The sequence below is a fragment of the Onychomys torridus genome, chromosome 15 (assembly GCF_903995425.1).
Source record: "Onychomys torridus chromosome 15, mOncTor1.1, whole genome shotgun sequence".
Lineage (NCBI taxonomy): Eukaryota > Metazoa > Chordata > Mammalia > Rodentia > Cricetidae > Onychomys > Onychomys torridus.
In genome coordinates, this window is record NC_050457.1 from 55,721,632 (window position 1) to 55,743,413 (window position 21,782).

At 33.2% G+C, this 21,782-nt stretch overlaps 1 protein-coding gene across 1 annotated transcript in view; it reads left to right on the plus strand.

Annotated features, from left to right (window-relative positions):
- The first annotated feature begins 1,079 nt into the window (after window positions 1-1,079).
- Window positions 1,080-21,782, plus strand: part of Cdh9 (cadherin 9) — a 135,638-nt gene continuing 114,935 nt past the window's right edge. Inside the window, exon 1 of the mRNA XM_036207228.1 lies at window positions 1,080-1,569. The gene's annotated coding sequence lies outside the window, so the exon portion shown is untranslated. The remainder of the gene's footprint in view (window positions 1,570-21,782) is intronic.

Sequence of the window (21,782 nt, forward strand, 5' to 3'; positions counted from 1 at the left end):
TAACAAGACGGCTACATCTACAGAGCTTGTAAGTTTTAAATCTTTTTTTCCCCTCCAGAAAATAGGCAACATCCATGAGGAATTTATTGAGCTGTCTCAAACACCTAGATCTATGGAACCCTGGAAATCAGCAAGATTTTTACCTGCTTTCATTTTCAGACAAAAAGGTGCTGAACTTTACTTTGTTACCTAACTTCTACATACTTATTTATTATCATCCACCACACATTTGTAGTGTGCTAGTGACTGGAGACATGCAGAATTATACTTTTCCAAGAATGAGTGTTGGTTTGGGGACATACATTTTTATACGGCACAGGTCATGGATAGGCGGCTTCATCATCTGTTCTACATTGATGAGATGAGCTTGACTATTGGGAGAAAAATGAGGAAAGTTTTGGTTGCTTTTTTTGTTGTTGTTGTTATCTGCTTTTCTTTGAAGCATCAAATAGGATATTTTTTTGGCACTTAAGCTATTTGCTTCCTGTGACTTAACGACCTCTGATAAAATGAGCCATACTCCCACTGTGCATTCCATACAACTATCACGAAAACTTCTTTGTTTATCTACTCATCAATATTGTTCTTATTGTACCCTTTCTGGCAGTGGTAAAGAGACTTCTCTTCGGAAACGGGTTTACTCTGATGGCTCCCCTTCTCTCAGAGTCTTGCAACATCTCTCAGGCCCTCCCACAGATGGCTCCTGTAGTTTTGTGAGGTGGCTAGGGTCCCTAGTTTTTGAACGTTCCCCACGAAGTAAAACACTCTCAATTGTGTATTAAAACAGTGCAGTGGTCTAGAAATTTCAAACGATGTGAAATTGTTCCTTTTCAAGAAAAAGAACATGCCAAGACGTCAACTATTAGACAATTTGAAATAATCTTTTTGAGAGCTGATTTTATGTAATAAGCTAAAGAGACTGATGAAATTTTGTGATTATCAGTGATGAACATATTCCACATCCTTTCTCTTTCGTTCCCCAGTCTGGAATTTTGGCGTTGCCTTGAAGTAGGGAGCAGGGCATTGTGCAAGGAGTACTCGCAGAATCCTTCTTGAACAGCAGCAAGCTCCACGGGATGTACATATTCGGCAGACGATTTACGGGTTACAGCCGTGCTGTGACCTTTCTTTCCCTACTGCAAACAGATTAAACAAGGCTGATTAACCGAGGCTCAAAACACTGGGTTGTTTTCTCTTATGAGGGTCTTTGACAAATCCTCCCCTAACCCTCCCACTTTATTCACTTGCAAATGGCCCTGCCCAGAGGGTTCTGCACAGCCCATCCTCAAACCTGGAGCCCTGCAGCGCCATCAGCTGCAATATCTTCTTATATGAGCGACGTTTCTTATTAATCAGAAACGCGGAATGGAAGCCAATCAGAGAGTTCCTTTGGTTTCAGCTGCCTGCCTGTCTGAGTTAAAAGTGCTGCTGAAAGAGAGGCACAGTGAGATGCATGAAGATTCAGCTGGGAAGGCACTATGAAAAGAGGGGAGAAGGGATGAGGCATAAGCAATAGCAGAATCGAGGCGCCTGCTGAGCGAGGCTAACTCAGTTCCACTGCTGAACAAGGTAAGCGTTATTCAGTTGCTGGAAACAGAAGCATCTCAGTTTTGGCTTTCTTATAAGGTAGCATAGACACTGCTTTTCTCCCCTCAAGTATTTTATCGGGGCTATTCTGCTTTCATCCAATTTTTGGCAGCAGGTAATATATTTCATAGAATTTAAAAAAATGTATATTCAAAGGGTCAGGGTGAAAACGTGTAGTGCTTTATTCTCATTTGACTTTTTAAAATTCCTGATATCTACCAAGCTATTTTTATAGTCCTTAAATTTGCTTTTGGATTATTATTGAAAAAATAAAAACAAAGTTCAAACTATATTAGCTTATTGTACTGGCTTTGAATTTCTCTTTCTTTAAAAAAATGTGACCATTTATACTCTTATTTGTATAAATTTCAAATGGTCCTCTAGTTTTCTTATAACTTTTGTTAACTACTTTGAGTAAGAATTATGAAAATGCAAAAGCACTTGTATTCATAATTTAATATGAATTACTTTTTGCAGTTATAAGTCATATGCTACTACACTTGAAATATGTCTCATGTGTCAATGGTTTTCATGTGTTAGGATTAATGCAATAATTTTACCTCATAACAGACATTGCTGCAAATGTGTGTGGTTCTCACCCATAGAAACATTCTATATGTGTATACCTGTTGGCTGTAATTGGATAATATAAAATAGTGTTGAAACTTAATGAAAATGAGAAAGCCTGCCATAGGCAGACTTTGGCATTTTAAACTTTGAAATAAGAAAAAATGCATTGATTTACCAGAATAATTGTTGTTCTGCCTTCCCATGGGAGAATCAATATCACAATTCACATTAAGTAGTTTCTTGTAAGCACCACGATCTTAAAAATAGGCTTGATTTTTTTTTATAATGTTGTTTATAACGTCTCTAGAATATTGTAAAATTTAGTCACTGGGTGAAGTTCTCAGAGACCGTTATATATTGAAATGGCATAATGAAAGTCACCAACTGTACCAAATAAGTTTATAATAATTTGTCTGACCAATGTTTTCATGAAAATGTAATGAATTATAGATTTGTGAAAACTTGGTCTTTTCTGGAGAATTGTTGTCATTTCTGATGTTACGTTATAAACACAAGAGATTCCTAAGCATATTTTTTTCATAATATGCCCAAATCATGTAGTCTAAAAAATATGAATTTTATGATATCAAAGAAAAGTGATAACTTTTGTGATGTAGGAGAGAATCTACACTTGGCCATCTTCATGATTTCTATGAAGACAGTAGAATTATCTATCTCCCATGTTTTTAGTATTAGTTAAAAAAATCTGCATTTGGTAAAAGATAGTCTCAGATCCTTAAAGTGATCCATTGCCTAGGCAGTGCTGTGTCAAGTGAGGAACAGGTATGTGTGACTATGAAAATAGTGAATGCCAGTTTTAGCAGAAATTATGAAAGATAAGAAAGATCGAATAGCAGGCTGCTCCATCACATGTCAGGAAAGAACTTGGATGGAAATGAGCAGCATGTGTTTATATTCTGTCACCAAATTTATCACCAGCTCAACCGACGTTTTCTGCAGTGTAGAGTACACACAATATCATATGTACTTAATAGAAAATATTTCAAATGCTGAAACACTATCTCATATAATTCAGCACTTTCAAAAGTGAGAAGATTTAAGGTATAAGTTATAAGCAAACTAATTCTAGCAAGAATGAATGAAGTAATGTTTTAGAAAAAGCAGATGGCAATACCAGTTTAAAAGTAATGAACCAAACTTCAAGGTTAAATAGATCCAATAATTATAATAAGGAAATAGTTATATAAGGTAATATAATTTTCTGAGATGGAAAATGCTCTTTTCCTGTATCACAGCATTTAAAACAGTATTTGAAATGTTTATGTAATTGGATCACCATTATTAGGCTTATGTGCATAATTAAAATGAAAATGCATTGTGGTAGTTGTGTGTACCCAGATCGTAACCGAAATGGATATGAAATTATGTTGCTAAATGGTGTTGCTTTGCTTGACTTGATAAATTGTAAATGGATCAGGACCTCTTGAGTGTCACCATGCATCGAGTGTGATCATTATTGCATTTTCCTCTGTGCCTTTACATACACTGCTTATTGGATACAATGTCCTTTCCAATATACATTCACCAGATGAGAGACAGAGAATATTTTAATGCTTTTTTTCCTGTATTTTCACCTTTCCTCTGATATCCTATGAGACAGTGCTCCTTTCTATAATGGTTCTAGGATGCATGAAGGAAATTAGACATTATGTTTTAGCAAATGTTTAAAATGATGTAGTAAAAGTATGTGAGTAACCTGGTAATTTAATACTTGCAAGAAAGAATCAATTGACATCAAAGTTAATTTGAAGAATATGTATAAGTGTGTCATCAACAAATGTTGGCTGTGACTTGTTCTCTCTGGAAGTATTGCAGGATCATTATCTGGCTTTAAAACAGATGCTTTTACTTAACTGTTAGTTTGATCCTTTTGCTGTTCATGTAAACGCACATTTTAGTGTAATATAGAATTCAATCTGCACTTGACAAAAAGGTGATTCTTTTAAAGGAGTAGAGTATTTTGAATATTTATACTTCCAAGTTATTTATCCATTTAATTTTAATTTATCTGATGTTAAATTTATAAATAGGACCATTTTTAATTATGGAACATGAAATATTGTCTAAGATTAAAAACATTTTCTCCTCCTCTGTATGTCGCATATTTGTTGAAAAAAGTGGTTTGTGTTTTCAATACATCCCAAATTTTTTTAAAAATAGTAATGCTGCCTTAATTTGAAGTTTCTATAAAAGTTTAGAGCTTCAGATATAGAACTGATATTTTAATTGCACCCAGAGGAAAACAAAGCTTTAAGAGTATTGGGTTACATATAGAAAGGTTTTTGATTACCTATGAGAAAATGGCAATGCTATTTGTAATAATGATAATGATGAAAATTTGATTAGAAAGATGGAAAGATATAGATATGTAGATAGGTAAGTAGATAAACTGATGATAGATGGGTTTGATTGAGGATAGATAGGCTATAAAGATGGTAGATTCATGATAGATATTGATAGATCAGGTAGATGATATGTAGATAGGTGATAGCTTAGATTATGATAAACAGATGTGTAGTAGATAGACAACAATCACGCCGAAAGAGATAGAGAGAACAAATGGAAGGCAATCACTCTTTTGTGGTTTTTTAAAATCCTGACAGAGATTTGTCCTTCAGCTCTCTTCCTGGAACCACCATTATGCTCATCACTAAAGCATGGCAAAGCTTGTGTGGTGAGGGGAGTCTCCTTTCAGGTTTAAACATTTCCATTGCAGCTCTAACATGTTAATGTGCTCATCTCTAAATTTAGCACTCTTAGTGCCACATTCCAAAAGCAAAGTGGTGGACTGCGTGGATTGTCTGGAGCCTGACCAGGACACTGTAGAGAAGCACTATCATAATATGCCTCTCCCAATGTAGATATCACACCCTGGATTTTTACTCCATTTTTGTTTATTCTTCAGAATTTCAAATACATAATAAAATATGTTGTATCTTCCCTCATTTCTGCCCTCATTTTCATCCTCCAATCCCCCCATATCCTTCCAACTTGTTCATTTTCCAATTTCATGTCTCTTTTTTTTGATAGCTCATAATTCATCTGTGCTGCTTATCTGTATATGTACATGGCTTAGTAGGTTAAACTACTTGTTCTATGACAGTTTATGCATTGTGTGAGAACCAATGATAGAAATGCCATGGTTCTTAATTTTGGTGTATGTGTGTGTAGGGTTGGAGGTGTTCATTTTTATTTTTTATTTATTTCACATTTAGGACAACAGATGTGGAGTAGTAGACATGCCAAATATTTAAATACATTCAAATATTGTATTTCCATTTTATTAATTTAGAAATTTACAAATCAGTCACATAATGAATGAGTGCTGTCCTATCTTCTATTTGTCTGAATTAGAAAGACTTTTTACTTCTTTTAGTTACAAAACTTCCAAGTTGTTTCATCTATATGTATAAAACACCTTCTCCTTTATACCACATAGGGATTGGTTCTATAATTATGAAGAGCATGGGTAACTTAATTGTTTTTCATTTTCTTCAAACACATACAAGTTTTAATGGAAATACTGGCAACTAACTGATGTTATTTGAATTTTCACTTTAAAGATTTAGTATGTCCTTAACTGCACTTGAAGAAGGAACTGTGTCTGGTAGAATTCATCCTAGAATAGGAAGCACCTACAACGTTCTCTATATGATTGCCATAACTCCTAATACAGGATGGAACCTTTTTCACATATTTTTGAGAGTACCTCAAGAAAGTCATATTAATCAAGAAACAGTATTTTTGGGAAGGCATTCTACCCAAAGACAGAGCCATTGTGTGAAACATGATTTTGTTAAGTCAAATGAACGCTGTTAATTTATTCCTTTGGTCTAATGACAAACCTGGAGTTACATCAGCCTGTAGGGGTTCTTTCTGGAACTTGGCCCTCATAATCCATACGTTGGAAGGAGAGACCCAACTCATGCAACTTGCCCTCTGTCCTACACACACATACACACACAGACTCACTGTGGCAAACATGTGCTTCACCTCTTCTTCCACCAAATAAATAAATAAATGTCAATTTTATAAAGTAATGATAATATATAGACTGCTTTTGCAAAGTGAAATATTAGTCAGGATCATTCTTTAAGTTGTATTTTTTTCTCAGACTCCTTTATCAGGTAAGTGTCTGTCCTCTACAACCTGAATATGGTAGAGTTTCATGTACTTTCCAGAAGTGTTTCACCAAATATTCACATCTACGTGTTTTAGTATAGCAATCCATAAGACATCTATTACATATTTTAAAAAATAGATAAACCAACTGTTTCAAATTACACAGTAAAATCTTTGTATCTTCAAATCCTTATGTGCATTTACAGATGCATGTTTTTTCACATATGGCTACCCAATTATAAGAGCATGTTTGTAAGGACCCAAGATACTTACAAAAGATTGAAGGAAATAACAAATTTATTCTATGTGCACATAAAAGTTAATCCATTGCCTTCAATTATTGTAACTATGAAGGCAACTTAACTTTTGTATCAGGTGGTTATATGTGATATACCACATAAAATGAGAAAAACAACATTAGAATAGATTTATTTCCCCAAAAGTTAAACTGAATTGTTCTGAGTTGTCATAGTTTTAGGTAATTTGGTGAATAGTGTGAATCAAACTCTTTGAAAAGCTGTGCCTAGAAATAATTGTTTCCACTTAATCTTCACAGTTTTTGAGGACTGTACAAAATATAATCTCTTTGCCCACACATATGGTGGGTGGGGAAACTATTACATAAAATATGGATTATAATGAAATCAGAAACCCTATTTATATAGTATTAGAGACTTAACAAAAAATCTTAATAATTCTACATTTCTAAGTACAAAGCATTCCTATTACACTGTGGATTTCAAATTAATTATCTGATGACTTTATTTAATTCAGGGACATCTCAATAGACATTTGATCTTCTTCACATTAATAGAATTGAAAATATTTTTAAGAGCTGATTTATTTTATAGGGAAAGTGCTGTTAAAACAATTTAAAAAGCTATGTTTTATGTAGGCATAGATAAACAAGTACTAATAAAATAAAATAGCCAAGGATAATTATCTTATTGGTCTTATTTCTAGACAGTTATATTCTAAAATAATATTGAATAAGCATGTATTGGAATACAATTAAATATTTGAAGATAGATAAGAGAATATTGTCTCTCCCAAATCTTGCTCACTTGTCTCAAAATAGGTAAACTGAATTTTTTTTTTCATCTGCCACTGTATCTGTGTCTCTCTCTCTCTGTGGGTGTCTCTCTGTCTTTTTTATTTTAAAATAAACTTTAAAAAAGTTTGGTGCTATTTTACCGTGCCTCCCTACCCCTGAATGACTTGTTAAACAAGGCTTCAAATTTCTCTAACTACACTCTCCTTTTCTTATACAACAGTTCAAAACAGTTCAACTGGAGTTCAAAATGGACAGATTTGTGTTTGTATTTCTGACAGTAAGCCCCATTTCAGGAATTAAATAAGTATTAACTTACTTAGATAGATAATTATTTATTAAAGAATAGTCATCTATCTTGTGCTATTTTATTCAGAAGTCAACTGTTTAATGTAATTTTTGACAACGAAGAGACTTATTCTATTTTCTAATCAGCATAACTTTACTTTGTAATGAGTTGTATAGGATGCAAATAGTGAATGCCTGCAATGAAGGGTCCCTTATAAATATTCATGGGTTATGTTAGTGTGAACCATTTAAAAAATTGCATTTGAGCTGCAGAGTACATGTATACCTTTATATATTTGTGGGGTGCAATATTTTTAACAATAATACCTATGTCTATATTTAACCTATATCTAATGATTAGATATATAAATATAATTGATATGCTTTAAATGAACTATTCTGATTTCATAGCATCTATTGAACTTGATTTCTAAAAGCAGTTAAATAATGTAATTTTATTTGAATAAGAAATTAATAAGATTGGAAAAGTTTTATGATTAAGGGAGATTAAGAATAAAGGGAAACTTGTTTCTGATGTGATTCTTCTGAACTTTTTGCATGTCAGAAAGTGACTTTGAGTTTACAGACACTCATATTCAAGAATAATTATTGAAACCTGCAGAGAAAAACGTGATGAGTAGCAAGGAAGAACTATCTTTCCATATCTCAAAAGCAGAGTGGTGCAAAGTTCAAATTTAACTGGTACTGACTCAGACACTGCACTCCTCTCCTGGGGGAAGCAGCATTTAGAGATGCTGCATCATGAACGGAGGCCTTCGCGCTCTTTGTTTACACACGGATTCAGAAAACTACCTTTATGACCCAGTGTTACATTCCTTTCAGTGAGAACCCTTCGGGGAGTAACAGAATTTGAAGTTGCAGATATAAGTTTAAGATTATCTTTCATTGGCCCTACAAATTTGTTTCCAAAAATTAGAAAAATAAAAGATAAAATAGTCATGTGGAGTTTGAGGAAACCCTAATAGTTTTAGAACGGCATCTCTCCATAATGGTGTATGAGTAATGTATTGCAACTCAAAATACAGTTTAGAAAACTAACTTTGGGAAATAATACTGTAAAACTAAAATTATATCTATGTATCTATCTAGCTAGCTCTGTGTATCTCTACCTATCAATCTGACATCTATCTACCTATCTATCTATCTATCTATCTATCTGCTATCTATCTACCTGTCTATCTTTCTATCTCTCTTCCTATTTATTCTATCTGTTTACTCTCTCTCTCTCTATATATATATATCCAGAGAATAGATTGGCTTTCCACAAATTTGGAATATTTTTAGAGTCATTCATATTTAAGTTTTTTAATTATTTACCTTAATACTTCTTTTGTCCAAATAAAAGCTCTTTTAGTTTTTTCTAATACTAAGATTACATCAGGCAGAATTCATAAGAAAGAAAATCTTTACTTATTTTATGAGAAAAATACAATTTTACAAAAATTATTTTCAAACAATTTAAACAAGTCATGTATAAAGCATGTAAAGTCACAGTTCTTTTTGTTTAGTATGTGTTAACATTTGCTTCATAACACACACAAATATACCAATAACATATATCCAATAATACATTAGTAAGTTCCTGGTTACATATTGTGCTTTGCGATGCTCTATGACATCATCCTCTGATTGCTTTGCCTCCTTGGGCTTTCCTCCCTCACTATGTGCAGTGGTACAGCTGCTTTCTATCCATACCCCTGGTGTGGTATCTTTCCATTATCAGTATTCCCACCCCTCTTCCACTTCAAAGACACAGAGCATTTAAGGGTAAGCATCTCTGCTTTTTAACTTGGCTTTCATTCTGGGAGATGATTCAATTGGTAACAGGAAGTGCCATTTCCAACATGAGAATTCATTACATGCCGGGAACTAATGTGATTTTTGTCAATATGGTCCACCACCAATTTTAGAAACCCCTTTGCTCTTTCCACCTCCTCTGCTTTCACTGTCTGACTGGAAAAGGGCTGGGGAGGGAGGTGAGTGTTACCAAAGCCACAGGATTTGAGAAGAGATGGCAGAAAAAAAGTATCACTTCTGGTGATAAGAACAAGTGTAGGAGAAAAGTCCCACGCACAATACAGCAACCTATGAACTGAAAATTAGAAAGCAAAACATAAAATAACAGTAAATCAAAGAATTAAAGTCACCCTTATAAACATAATGATCTGAAGGGAGATGGATTGTGGGAAATTAACTTTCAACATGTTCTTATATTGAATCTTGGACTAATGAGCAGCACACTTCATTAATTCTATTCTTCAGGTTAAGAAGAAACTTCATCATTCATCATGTTCTTGTGCTCAATTGTAGAAAGGCAGTCTGTCTGAATATGGCCCTGTGTGGTGGAAATGATGCCTCCTGATACACCCATGATATAGTGTGTAAGCTTACCAGGATCATGAATTAGCAGTTCATTCTCCTTGCTTTTAAATGGAGCAATTGTGAAAATGAATTTTATATTATCTAAAATTTAATAGTCTATACCTTGGTTGCTTCACTTATTTGTTTATATTGGAAGTATTCCTCATAAAGTCCTCTGAATTAAAAGCAGAGCAGTGTGGTGCAGTAGTAGTAACCACTATCCTTCAGTGATCATGATCATGGATGTCACTGTTCCAAACACTGTCAGTTTTCAGAAATTCCTTTCACCATAGTGATAAGATTTTTCTCTCCCCATCCTCCATTGTGTGTATATGTGTTTGTGTGTATGTATGTATGTGTGCACTGATACACAAAAACAGACACACAATAAAATCACTTTACTTTTTACTCTATAGTTGAAACAAATACAAAGGCATATCAAGCCTACCCAATAGCATTAAATTCATTCAAAACAAATTTTTCCAGCGTGTGTTTCCTCTGCGTTATAAACATTCTACATCACTTTAGTTATGCAATTAGTCTGATGTTGTAGCTCATTCTACCTTTCAGGTTACTCTTGAAAATTGTTACTGGTGAGCAGGTTCTCAGCTGGGCACTTCCCACATCTTGGTTTCTTATTTAAGAATAAAATGATAGCCCACACAGACTTCAGGTTGGCAGAAAGATTTTTTTTTAATTGAAAGTAAAGTGATAGTATAGCTCAGAAAAATGTTTGACAAGATTGACAGTGCCATATGAGTGAAGATATTCAAACCCTGATTAGTATTGGGTTCTTTCTTTTAAAGAATGTTGAAGAGTATTAATTTACTTGGGATTTTACTTGGGTGAGTGTCTATATTGACTAACAGTTTAGATAATTTCTGTGCTAAGCATGTCCCCTTTTTGTAATGCTTTTAGTTTAATCATATATATGTACAATTTAGCATTTACTTTATTTTGCATGTGTCCAAAACCTGGGTAGGCAAGATATGCAGTTCATCTCTAATGTTCTCATATGCTTGCTAGTGATTTTAGTGTAAAATGTACAAATTATTGGACCTTAATGGGCAGAGAAACTTAGTATATTGTTTAGAGAAAGGTGTGCATGGTGTACATGAAGTTCAAAGCAGGTGAGGTCCTAGGTTGCTGACAGGTTGCTACATGCATTGTTAGGAGAGAGCCATGTGTTCCCGGACACACAAGGGTAAGATATCAGGTCACCAAGCACATTCTTATATTATGGTGTGTACATGTCTCAGATAAAGCATTCTTGCAGGTTATCAGCTCTTCCTTCTTGCTTTCCTGAAAGTATTTTCTCATTCTGTTATTGTCCTTAAAATTGAAGTAAGCAATCTTATTTTGAAACAGAGACCACAAAAATATTTAAATATCAGTTAAAAACTGCATTTCACTTTTTGTAAATGTTCTACGCTATTGTAATTCATATAATTTGAAAAAAATTATACAGAAAAGTAATGAATATTGGTAGACAATTCTTATAGTATCAATGTTGCAAATTATAAAAGAAATAACCTTTCATGTATTATTTTCCCTGTACTTCTTAGTTCTTGGACAACTTTCTTATTTTGAAAATAAATGCACTAATTACTTGACTTATTTTATGTGCTCATGTGGATTCTTATTTTTAAATTATTTATTTAAATTGTTGAGATTGAATATAACATCTGCTTCGCTTTATTCTTTCTTCCTCCAGAAGTTTCCTGTGCCACCCTTCCTTGCTGTTTTTCAAATCCATGGAATGTCTTCTCATTGTTTTAGATACATTTATATTTCTAAACTATTAGTACAACCTGCTCCGTTTGTATAATGTTACTTGAACGTATGTTCCTTGGTTGACCGTTTAACTGTAGATAACCAATTGGCATGTTCTTCACTTAGGAAGGCTATTTCCCTCATACTCAGCATCCCTTAGTTGCTTGTAGCTCTTTATGTAAGGTTGAGGCCTCCAGAGCATTTCCCTATTGATATTTTCATGTCTATTGTTATTATCCTCGATCAGTTCACATTTAGAGAGTCCTGTTAATGGGCATAGTTTCTGATATTCCCAGGAGACTCCAATCTCATAGCAAACTCTGATCCTCTGGCTTGTAGAATCTTGCTGCACCCTTTTTTGCAATGACTGACCACCAAGCCATGAGTGAGGAAGCTTCAATGTAGATGCAACCTCTGGGACTAGACTCCAGAACTCTGCATTTTTATTGGTTTTGTTTTTCTGTAATGGTCTCCCGCTTCTGAAAATGGAATTTTACTAGATGAAGGGTTAGAACTACATTTAACATTCTGGTATAAGGACAAACATTTTGAATGCATTTAAAGGCTGTGATGGTGTGGTAAAATGATGTCAAAGGTTCCCCTCCAAAATCCATAACTTCACTAATCCTGTATTGTTGACTAGGTTTCTCTCCTGTTGAACAGGTCTTAGGTCCAATTAGATAACTGTTGGTTGCAGCTAAGGTATGTGTGCCAGTACTGCCTTCCTAAGTTTATTTACCATGTTGGTCTTTGTTGTGGTTTATAGGTGTCATTAGCCGGGTAGCGCTATTGATTGCTTTCTTTTTTTCTTTTCTTTTTTTTTTTTTTTAATTTTGATACTTGTATAGCACCTGCTGGAATCATGAAAGCTAGTCTTTAGGGAGGAGGCTTTCAGATCTTTTCTAGCTCAGTGGCCTCTGGCATTATGTCTGAAGTACATGGTATGTTCATTAACAGGTACTTACCTTCCATTTTAGCAGGGGCAACAAAAGAGCAATAATAATGTCTTGTAATTTGGGGGAGGAGTCTTTCAGATAACACAGATCAAGAACTGAAAAGGTCATGTCTCACAACTTCTTTTGGGGGTTAATGGATGATTTTGGCCCTTAGAGGGAGAATTGTCAGCTCTGATTGGAAATTTTTATTAAACTTCATACATGTATTTATGTGTCAAATTACATGTATTATAGGTACCTTTAGGCAGATAAGATAGTTAACAATATGATTCCTTGTGATTTTACACACACACACCACACAAGAGGGTTACATAGGATGATTTGGAGGAAGGAAAAGGAAGGGGAGAATGATGACATAGAATTATATCATAAATTCAGAAACATATTATAAAATACTTCATAGTGCTTCTAATTTCGAGTTTCCTAATATGTGTTTCCTATATATTTACTGTAGTAGCAAGTAAAGTATAGGACAACTATGTTAACTCACTGACTGTCTCTTTGTAACTAATTTGTTTGTTCCATTTACTTCGCAGGCTATTTTCCATTCTGATTACACCTTATTTTATTTGCAAAATACAATAAGCAAGAATTTATATTAGTAGGTACTATTTTCTGATAGTAAGGAAATGAAGAATATCAGAGTCAAAGACCATAGGTATGAGATAGAATTTTGCTGTGTAGGTCAAGGGTGAATTTTAGATAACTTTTACATATCTTGATGCTCCATGAAATTCCTGTGTGAAATTTCAAACATTGCAATCATATTTTAGGATTTCCTAAGGAGGAACAAGATAGCTAATGCCATCAGCATTATGGTAAGGAATGCTTCACTAAAGTTTACGTTGGAACTAGGTAACTAGTGTTGGAACACCCACAAATGAAGAGCTGTACCTTATAACTAAGAATGAACCAATGGTTCTTAAAACTGTTGAAGAGAGTTTTTGATATTAAGTATCCCAATATTTACCCATTTTTTTTTATATCCTAGCTTGACAATTCATAGGGTGTTAAATATTTGCTTTCACTTTGAGCAGTATTTGTTTTGTTACCTCTTGCAACTTGGAAATTAATTTGAAATATTGTAGACTACAGTGTATTAAGTTAATTGCTGAAAGTTTAAGCAAGTGCTTCCATTACTCTTGGACCTTGGAGATATAGGTGAGGTAGGAAAGACTTCAGTTAACTGCAGAAATTATCAGTGTTTCATATCATAAACTTCGATGACAGATGTTTAACTCCATTTCATCATTTTTGTGATTTTACTCTTTCATTCTGTGAGTTTTTATTATGACTAAAATAAATGACATTCTTGACCTGAAAGTTAAAAGGTTTCTATTAGTGACAGTTTGTTTTCCAAAGATTTTACTGGTCTTTTAAATGAAAGAGAAAGTCCTAGTTATGCATATATAACCTTCAAGAAAATTACCTTAAATACAATATTTGCTAATAATATTATTAGGAGGATGGTAATCTCTATTTTTTAAAAAAAATCTGTACATAAACATGATTTTTAAAATGAAGTATTCAAATTATATTACAAAATAAATTTATAAAGAAGTCTTAGTGCCAGATTCTTATTCAATCTATGTGACAGTGTACTTTCCACTTTATAGACATGATTTATTAATACTTTTAATATCCTTTCCTCAAATAATTGGCTCAACTGAAATGCTCATCCTTTGTGAATACAATGTTACGTTTTTACTAAGTATTATTCATTCAGAAATGAGCATTTCCACAGACAGCACAATATGTGAATCTACTAATTGTGATTATACATTTGTGTCTTCATTTCTTCCTGGCTTTATGTAAAAGGCTCATTCCAGCTAATGGAAGGTCAACAACAACCTAAGGAACAGTGTGTCTGCCCTGATCTGTGCCTATCATCACATCCTAATGTATAGTGCTAACAAACAGGAAATCTCATCTCTCTCAAAGTACAGAATTCAGTAAAAGAGTAGTCCTCTAAAAGTTTAACTCTGGATATGGTGTGACTTTCTTCAAAGTACAAGGGAATAAAGGATTTATTTTTCTACAACACTCTTAGGTGTCTCCCACTGAAAATTCCCCTTCCAATCCATATAATTTTCACTTAGAGTATAAGTTGAATATTTCTTATTGTTTCCCTCAGGAGAATTAAAATACACAACCGCAGCTATTCTGTACTTCATAGGATCGGCTTTCTTAGATGTTTACTCTTATCACTGCCTTTGACAGCATCCTCGCATTGGTGTTTTACATTTGTCTACTCTGTTTGGCTCTTTAGCCCTTTCACTAGCTTTTTCTCTGATACCTTCTGTTGATTTGAGGAATACTCATGATAGTGCAACTTCTCTTCTTGGCAGTCAACAAACTTCCCAGCCATATCTGAATTAGGTATGTAAGCACACTGTGAGCTTGCTGTTAAAATGCTTCTTTTAGTTCTTGAAGAAATATTGTCTTTAAAACATGTATGTCATCAGTGTATATCTGGAAATTCTTCTTTAAAAATATATGTCATCAGTGTATATCAAAAGGCTTCTGGTGCCTGCGTGAAGTGCAGAAATATGGAAGCACTGCTCTTTCCCAGATTAACATAAAGAAGATAGTTATTTCAATCAAATGCAGACCTACGTGAACTTCTCAAAGTGTTAGGTAAGAAAATATAAGGTGGTACTCAATTTATTTCTTTAACATTATATCATCAAGTTATTTGGGATATTTTCCAAGAGTAAATAAAACATGATTACTATTTTTCAGTACAGTGTGTCATGCTAAATTATTTTATAAGCAAATACCTCATTTCCTAATTTTCAAATGTTTCAAACAAGACACTGGAATTGGGAGAGCATTTATGACTCTATAGCCCCTTACTTCCAACTTCTCATATCCCAAAGCAAATCAACTTGTCATTCTATTGTTTTAGGAACATTGTGGAAAGAACTCATGTGCTTAAATATTTACTCCAGTTAGAAAGAGCTGAGGTTCTGAGTCAGATACATTAATCTCACTTTTACTTCCCCTGTGCTTTCAACTCATGTCTTCTCCCCAAATTTCAGTTTTGGTTATAAAGTATGTTTATAACTCTAATCCTTTAGCATGTTAGTAATCATGATAATACATAAAGCAATTGTTCTCAATATTCAGCACCCAATTTTATTAACACTACTTATTAATACTATATTCACAATATACTCCAAATTTGAAAATATTATCTTTCATAAGTTTTATTGTTCTTTTGAGGAAAGTAATAAGAATGTTCTATACATCACTGAGAAATTACAATTGTCTAGACCAGTGGTTCTTGGCCTCTGGGTCACAATCTCTTTGGGGATCAAACAATCCTTTCACAGGGGTTGCCTAAACAATCAGAAAACATAGATATTTACATTAAGATTCATAGCAGTAGAACAATTACAGTTAGTATCAATGAAAATAATTTTATGGTTAGGTGTCACCAGAATATGAGGAACTGTATTAAAGGATCACAGTGTTAGGAAAGTTTGAGAACTTCTGGTCTAGACTGTTAAATGAAGGAAGAAAATGAAAAGCAATTCCTTTTCCAAATAACTTAGAGTTCGTGTTAAAGTTTTACTTGTTAGGAGATTCTGTGATCTCAAATGATGCAGGCTACTGAAATACTGAATCATCAATAATGAATGCTTAGAATGGGGGGAATTATGAAAGCACATCTTGACAATTTGACAAAATTTTGCTCAAAATGATTTTCAAAGACACAGAACACAGTATCATCCCCTATTACATTGTGAAACATAACTGAAGATACACAAAAGTAACTTTCCGGCTTCAAGAAAATAGGTTCACATTATAGTGCTTTGTAATGATACATGCAATTTTAAAATAAAAGAAGAAGTCAGTCCTGTAAAATCTGATATCTCCATTAGAAGAATGATTTTAAGCAGAAAGAATGAATGATTCAATAAGTCAGGGGTTACTGGAGCAAGAAGAAACCTGGCATTTGATTTAATTGCCTCATCTTAAAACCATGACAGATAGTTTGTAATGATCCTCATTCTGATACACCAAGAGTGAATAAAAGTCTCTTTAGAATAGATCATGTGATTAATGATACCATATCAATATGAATCTGTATATTCATGTAGAATTATTTTAATTCATAACTATATACATGTGAAATACAGGAAAATATTAATCATGAATAATTCAAATGAACAAATTACTTCCATTTTAATCACCACTGCTAGTGGACTGGCTTTTTTTGAAAATATTACTGATGGAACAGGATGGCTTCCATCATATCAGGAAGGCCTGACTAGCACAAAGCTTTTCTGTCATTTTTGAGAATGAATGCAGAATTAACTAATAGCTTCCTGAATTGCACAGAGAACAATACAACTCCACCACAGTTCATGAAAAAGTGTCAGGGGTGATAGGATAAAATCCTAACAGGAGCAGCTTCTCATCACCACTCTGCTGTTTAATGTTTTCACTGTAAACTGACAGAAAGAATAAACATTTCTAAAGAACTGAATCGTTTAAAAGTCATTTCAATATTTATAAAATGTATTCTAAATGTTCAATCAGTTCTTTACCTTACATCTATTTTCCAAGAAAAAAATAATATTAAACAAGAAAAATAGATTCCAACAATGCCTGAAAATGCTTGATAATATATACTAGACTTGCACACTTAATTCTGTGAAGATCTTACTGAGATGAAGTTTCCCATGTTGATATTCATTGAGGTTTAGACCCATTCTTTCTTTTACTGACATCTAGACAGCAGATGTTTCCCACCATTGCCTCCTATAAAACCAAATTATTAAATTATTCTCAACAAAAGTGTCATACTATCTTGAGTATTCTATCAGCAAGATTATACCTATTCTAACCTGGTTAAAAAATTCAAATAACATTCACCTAAAAATGATGTAGTTTTCAGCATCTATTTTAAATAATTTTTATAATAACTACTTCAAAGTGTATGATAGATTTATTGGGTTGAGTTTATTACAGGTTTCTGGAGCTATAAATTTTCCTTGTTCCTAAAATATTATCAAATTTATTTTAACAAAAATCAGTATATCGAATGTTACAGAAAATTTATTAAAGGAAGTGTTCAGTTTTTCCTAAAATGTCAAAACTCATTTTGATATTAAATATTAGTATTGGAATCATTAAAACTGATTAATTGTAATGTCTAATGACAATTTAATGATCCTACAATTTATAACACATAAAATTTTGCATATGATCTCCTATTTGAGACCCTATTGGCTTATTTTCATTTCTCCGGCGGTTATTACATAAGTTTGTGTCCTGAGGGAAAGAAATACTCCTCGGTTTGTCTGAAAATAGTCTCACCTGGTAAAACAGAAAGAGTTTGTTGTTCTTAACCTTGTCTTATCTGGTGCATTTTGGGGATAACAAAAATGTGAGTATGGAAGATAAACTCCCCCAAACATCACAAGGGCCATTCCCTCTTATTCAGTGTGCTGTCTTGAGGAAATGTAACAATGTAAGGGTCTGATAGTCGATTAAACATTTTGCCTTTACAGGCTATTTATATGAAAATTAATTATTTACAGGCAAATTATCTCTGATCCTCGAGATTTCCTCCTGGAATTGAAGACATCATTCTGATAATCTAAAGAGGGAAATTAATCTATTCACTAATTAAATTAATTCAATTGTATGAGGCCATTTTGCATTAGAGTACTGCAAATTCAGTTTTTTTTTTTTTAAATGGATCTTTATTTTTTAAGTTTCTCTTGACTGAGTCTATGTGGAAAAAAACTTAGCACCTCTGTTGGAAAACACGCACAGAGAACTGATCTACAAGATCGCTTCTTAACTGATTTTTCTGAACTTACATGGAATCTTATTTATTCTTGATCCATGGTTTCCATGTTTGTAACATTTTACATTATTAAAGGTACACAAGTCATAGAAACAACCTCACTGTTATTACTTTATCACACTCTTGTAAATGTAGAGAAATATTGTGATTCATTTAACTAGAGATTTATGTTTTGCCCCCTTTTCATAAGACCTCATTTTATGAATAACTTTATTTTATATTCTTTCCAACACTTGCAATTTGCTTGCATTTTATGACATTGTGTTTATTAGTTTTTCCTGAGATGCTATATTTCTTGCTGGTAGAGTACACATTTTGAAAACTTTAATGTAAGTACTGTTCATTAGGATTTCAGGAATAATAAGTGGATATTTAACTTTCCAAATGTATAGCTAAATACATTGTTCATTCTCATGTGAGGATGTTTGGCCCTCTGGATTTATGCAGCTAGGCTACCATAAAGCTTTATTCCCCTCTTTTGGATGTTTTACCATACATTATAAAAGTTGAAGATGCTTTCATGTGATTTCCTTTTTTCACACAAAGTATGAGAAATATTTTCCATTATCACAATCCTTAAATAATATCATTTTAGTGAAGCTAGCATAAGCCAAAACATTACGCTATCCCTAATACACTCCAAATGTTATCCCTAAAACATTTTTATTTCATAGCTGTCTATACATGATTTAGATATTTTAATATTTATTCCTTGAAATGAATTTATGAGCATTTGGATTTTTTAGAATACTATTTCTTCAGTTTAAATATCTAAGCTTTCAGACATCATTCACTAAGTACCACTTATCCCCAAAACATCCATTTTTGAAAAAAGATATGTATTTACATTGTTAGATACTATACATTAGTAGAATACATATTTTAAAATACTAGTTATTTTTCTTATTTCTGTAATGATAGAGAAATAGTCTATTTAAATCCAAAAACTCTAAATGACTTTTTCAATATATATGTGTATATATTTTTCAAAAGTGTAATTTCTGCTCTTATAGAATTTTAACAACATACTGGTATACTAGCAATAAGATCATGTAAGTCCCAAAAGATCACATTATCGTTTTTGTTTTAATCATTTATATTTTTCCATAATTGAACTATATTCACTAAATGTTTAATATTTAATAGCAATAAATATAAGTTGTGATAAATCATTGCATTTGCAGGCATTATTATCTTGGAAAAAATAAAATTGGGCTATTATTTTAAGTTCTAAAAGTATAAATGAGGGGCTGGGAGATGACTAAGCAGGGAAAATGATTGCTGCATGAACATTCTCAGAACCTAACTGAGAACTGGTAGGCAGGAAGACTGCCTGTCATCCAGGAGACAGAAGCAGAGAAGGGAATCCCTGGGGTTAGCTACCAAGGCTAGCTGAAAAAGTGAGCTCTTGGGTTCAGTGAGAAAATCTTAGCATATAGGAGATGGATCTGGATGACATCCCAAGGCCACCACATGCATGCACATACTTGTGCATATGCACAAACCCACCCACATATAGGCAAACATGTCTTCCTTTGTACATGCAAACTCTCACACATACATAAATTAACTATATGTGTGTCTGTGTGTAAGGCTATATTTCATTGCTAATTCATCACAAGGGATGTTTATTGGTTTACTCAGTATTTTGTAAATAATTTAAAAACAAATAATTTCTGATTGAATTGTAATGGTCACTAATATCTCAAAATAAAGTAAAAACTGAAAAAAAACAATTCTATGACTCAAATATTTCTGACTTACACATTTATGCACTAGGCCTATTATCTAATTGTAGATAATAGCTTCTAATGGAAATGTCATCATTACATGCTCAGCTGCAAGACAGCATTCCCAGACAGGATAAGACATTAATAAATAGGACTCTGTGTAGTCATAAAAATGTGTTAAAGGCCACATTATTTTTAATGTTACAAGCAAATGGGAAAGATTTATTGAAAACTTTAGAAAACTAGGGAGTCAAGTGTTTGTATAAATGTGAAGACTCCAAAGTGTGTCAGATAATCCATAAATATATACATCATAGATTTCTTCCAGCTCTGAAATTATCAATCTTCATATCTCCATTCTCATTTAGAGGTATAGGTGTGAAACTACACTTTGTAGGTTATTACATACTCTTTAATTTTCTTTTTTCATTATTAAAGAATCTGAATCCAGCAATCTAATCAATCATAATATTTCTGGAAATATTTCCAAAATTCATAATTTTATCTCTTAATTTTCATGGGATGCCTGCTCATATTTCTCATGGACCTCCAGGCTGAACACAAATTAGTTTACTTTCATTTCCCTTAGCACTGCTAATACTGGGAATGAGTTATATGTCAATAATTGAATTTTCATCAGATAGTAATTTGATATTTACCTACTAGGCATAGGACAAACTATCATTCACATTCACAGTAATAGATAATTACTTATTATGATATTAATTTTATTCAGTTCTAACATTGTAGATGAATTTCTAAACAGTCTTATTAAATAAGAAACACAGAGCCAAATACAGGGGTGGAAGCCATAGAGATCAGTGAGAGTCACCAACTAACCATACTCCTCAAGTCGCCTTAGCTTCCCAAGAGAACTCGCTTCTTCCTGTCTAATCTGCACCTTTACTGCCTTGCTGTTCTACCTAGTCCTTGGCTTGTAACCCAGACACCTCACATCCTCGTCACTGCCTGTCTATCCAGACCTCCAAGTCTCTTTGGTTGGTACTGGGATTAAAGGCATGTGTCACCACACTTAGCTGTGTCTTTGAACACACAAAGACTCTGCCTGCCATGTTATCAGATTAAGGGTGTGTGCTACAACAACCTGATGGCTGTTTATGACCTCTGATCTCCAGGCAAACTTTATTTATTAACATACAAATAAAATATCACATTTCAGCACAAATAAAATATCACTACATAACATAATCATTAATTAAATGAAGTAACTGTGAATTAATTGCCCAAATCTCTCTTGCCTATCTTTCATACATGTTTTAAAAAGTACAAACAACCTTTATCAGTAGGAGATGTTTAGTGATCTATGGGTTCGGTTACAGGTAGTTGGTTGTGCTGGTTGCTTTAATCTCAGAGGAGACATATAATTAAGGAGAGAATCTGTAATTCAAAATAATTCTTGTTGTCCATATTAAAATTGGTGGAAATAAAGTGTAAATTTCATCACTAAACAGACTCAA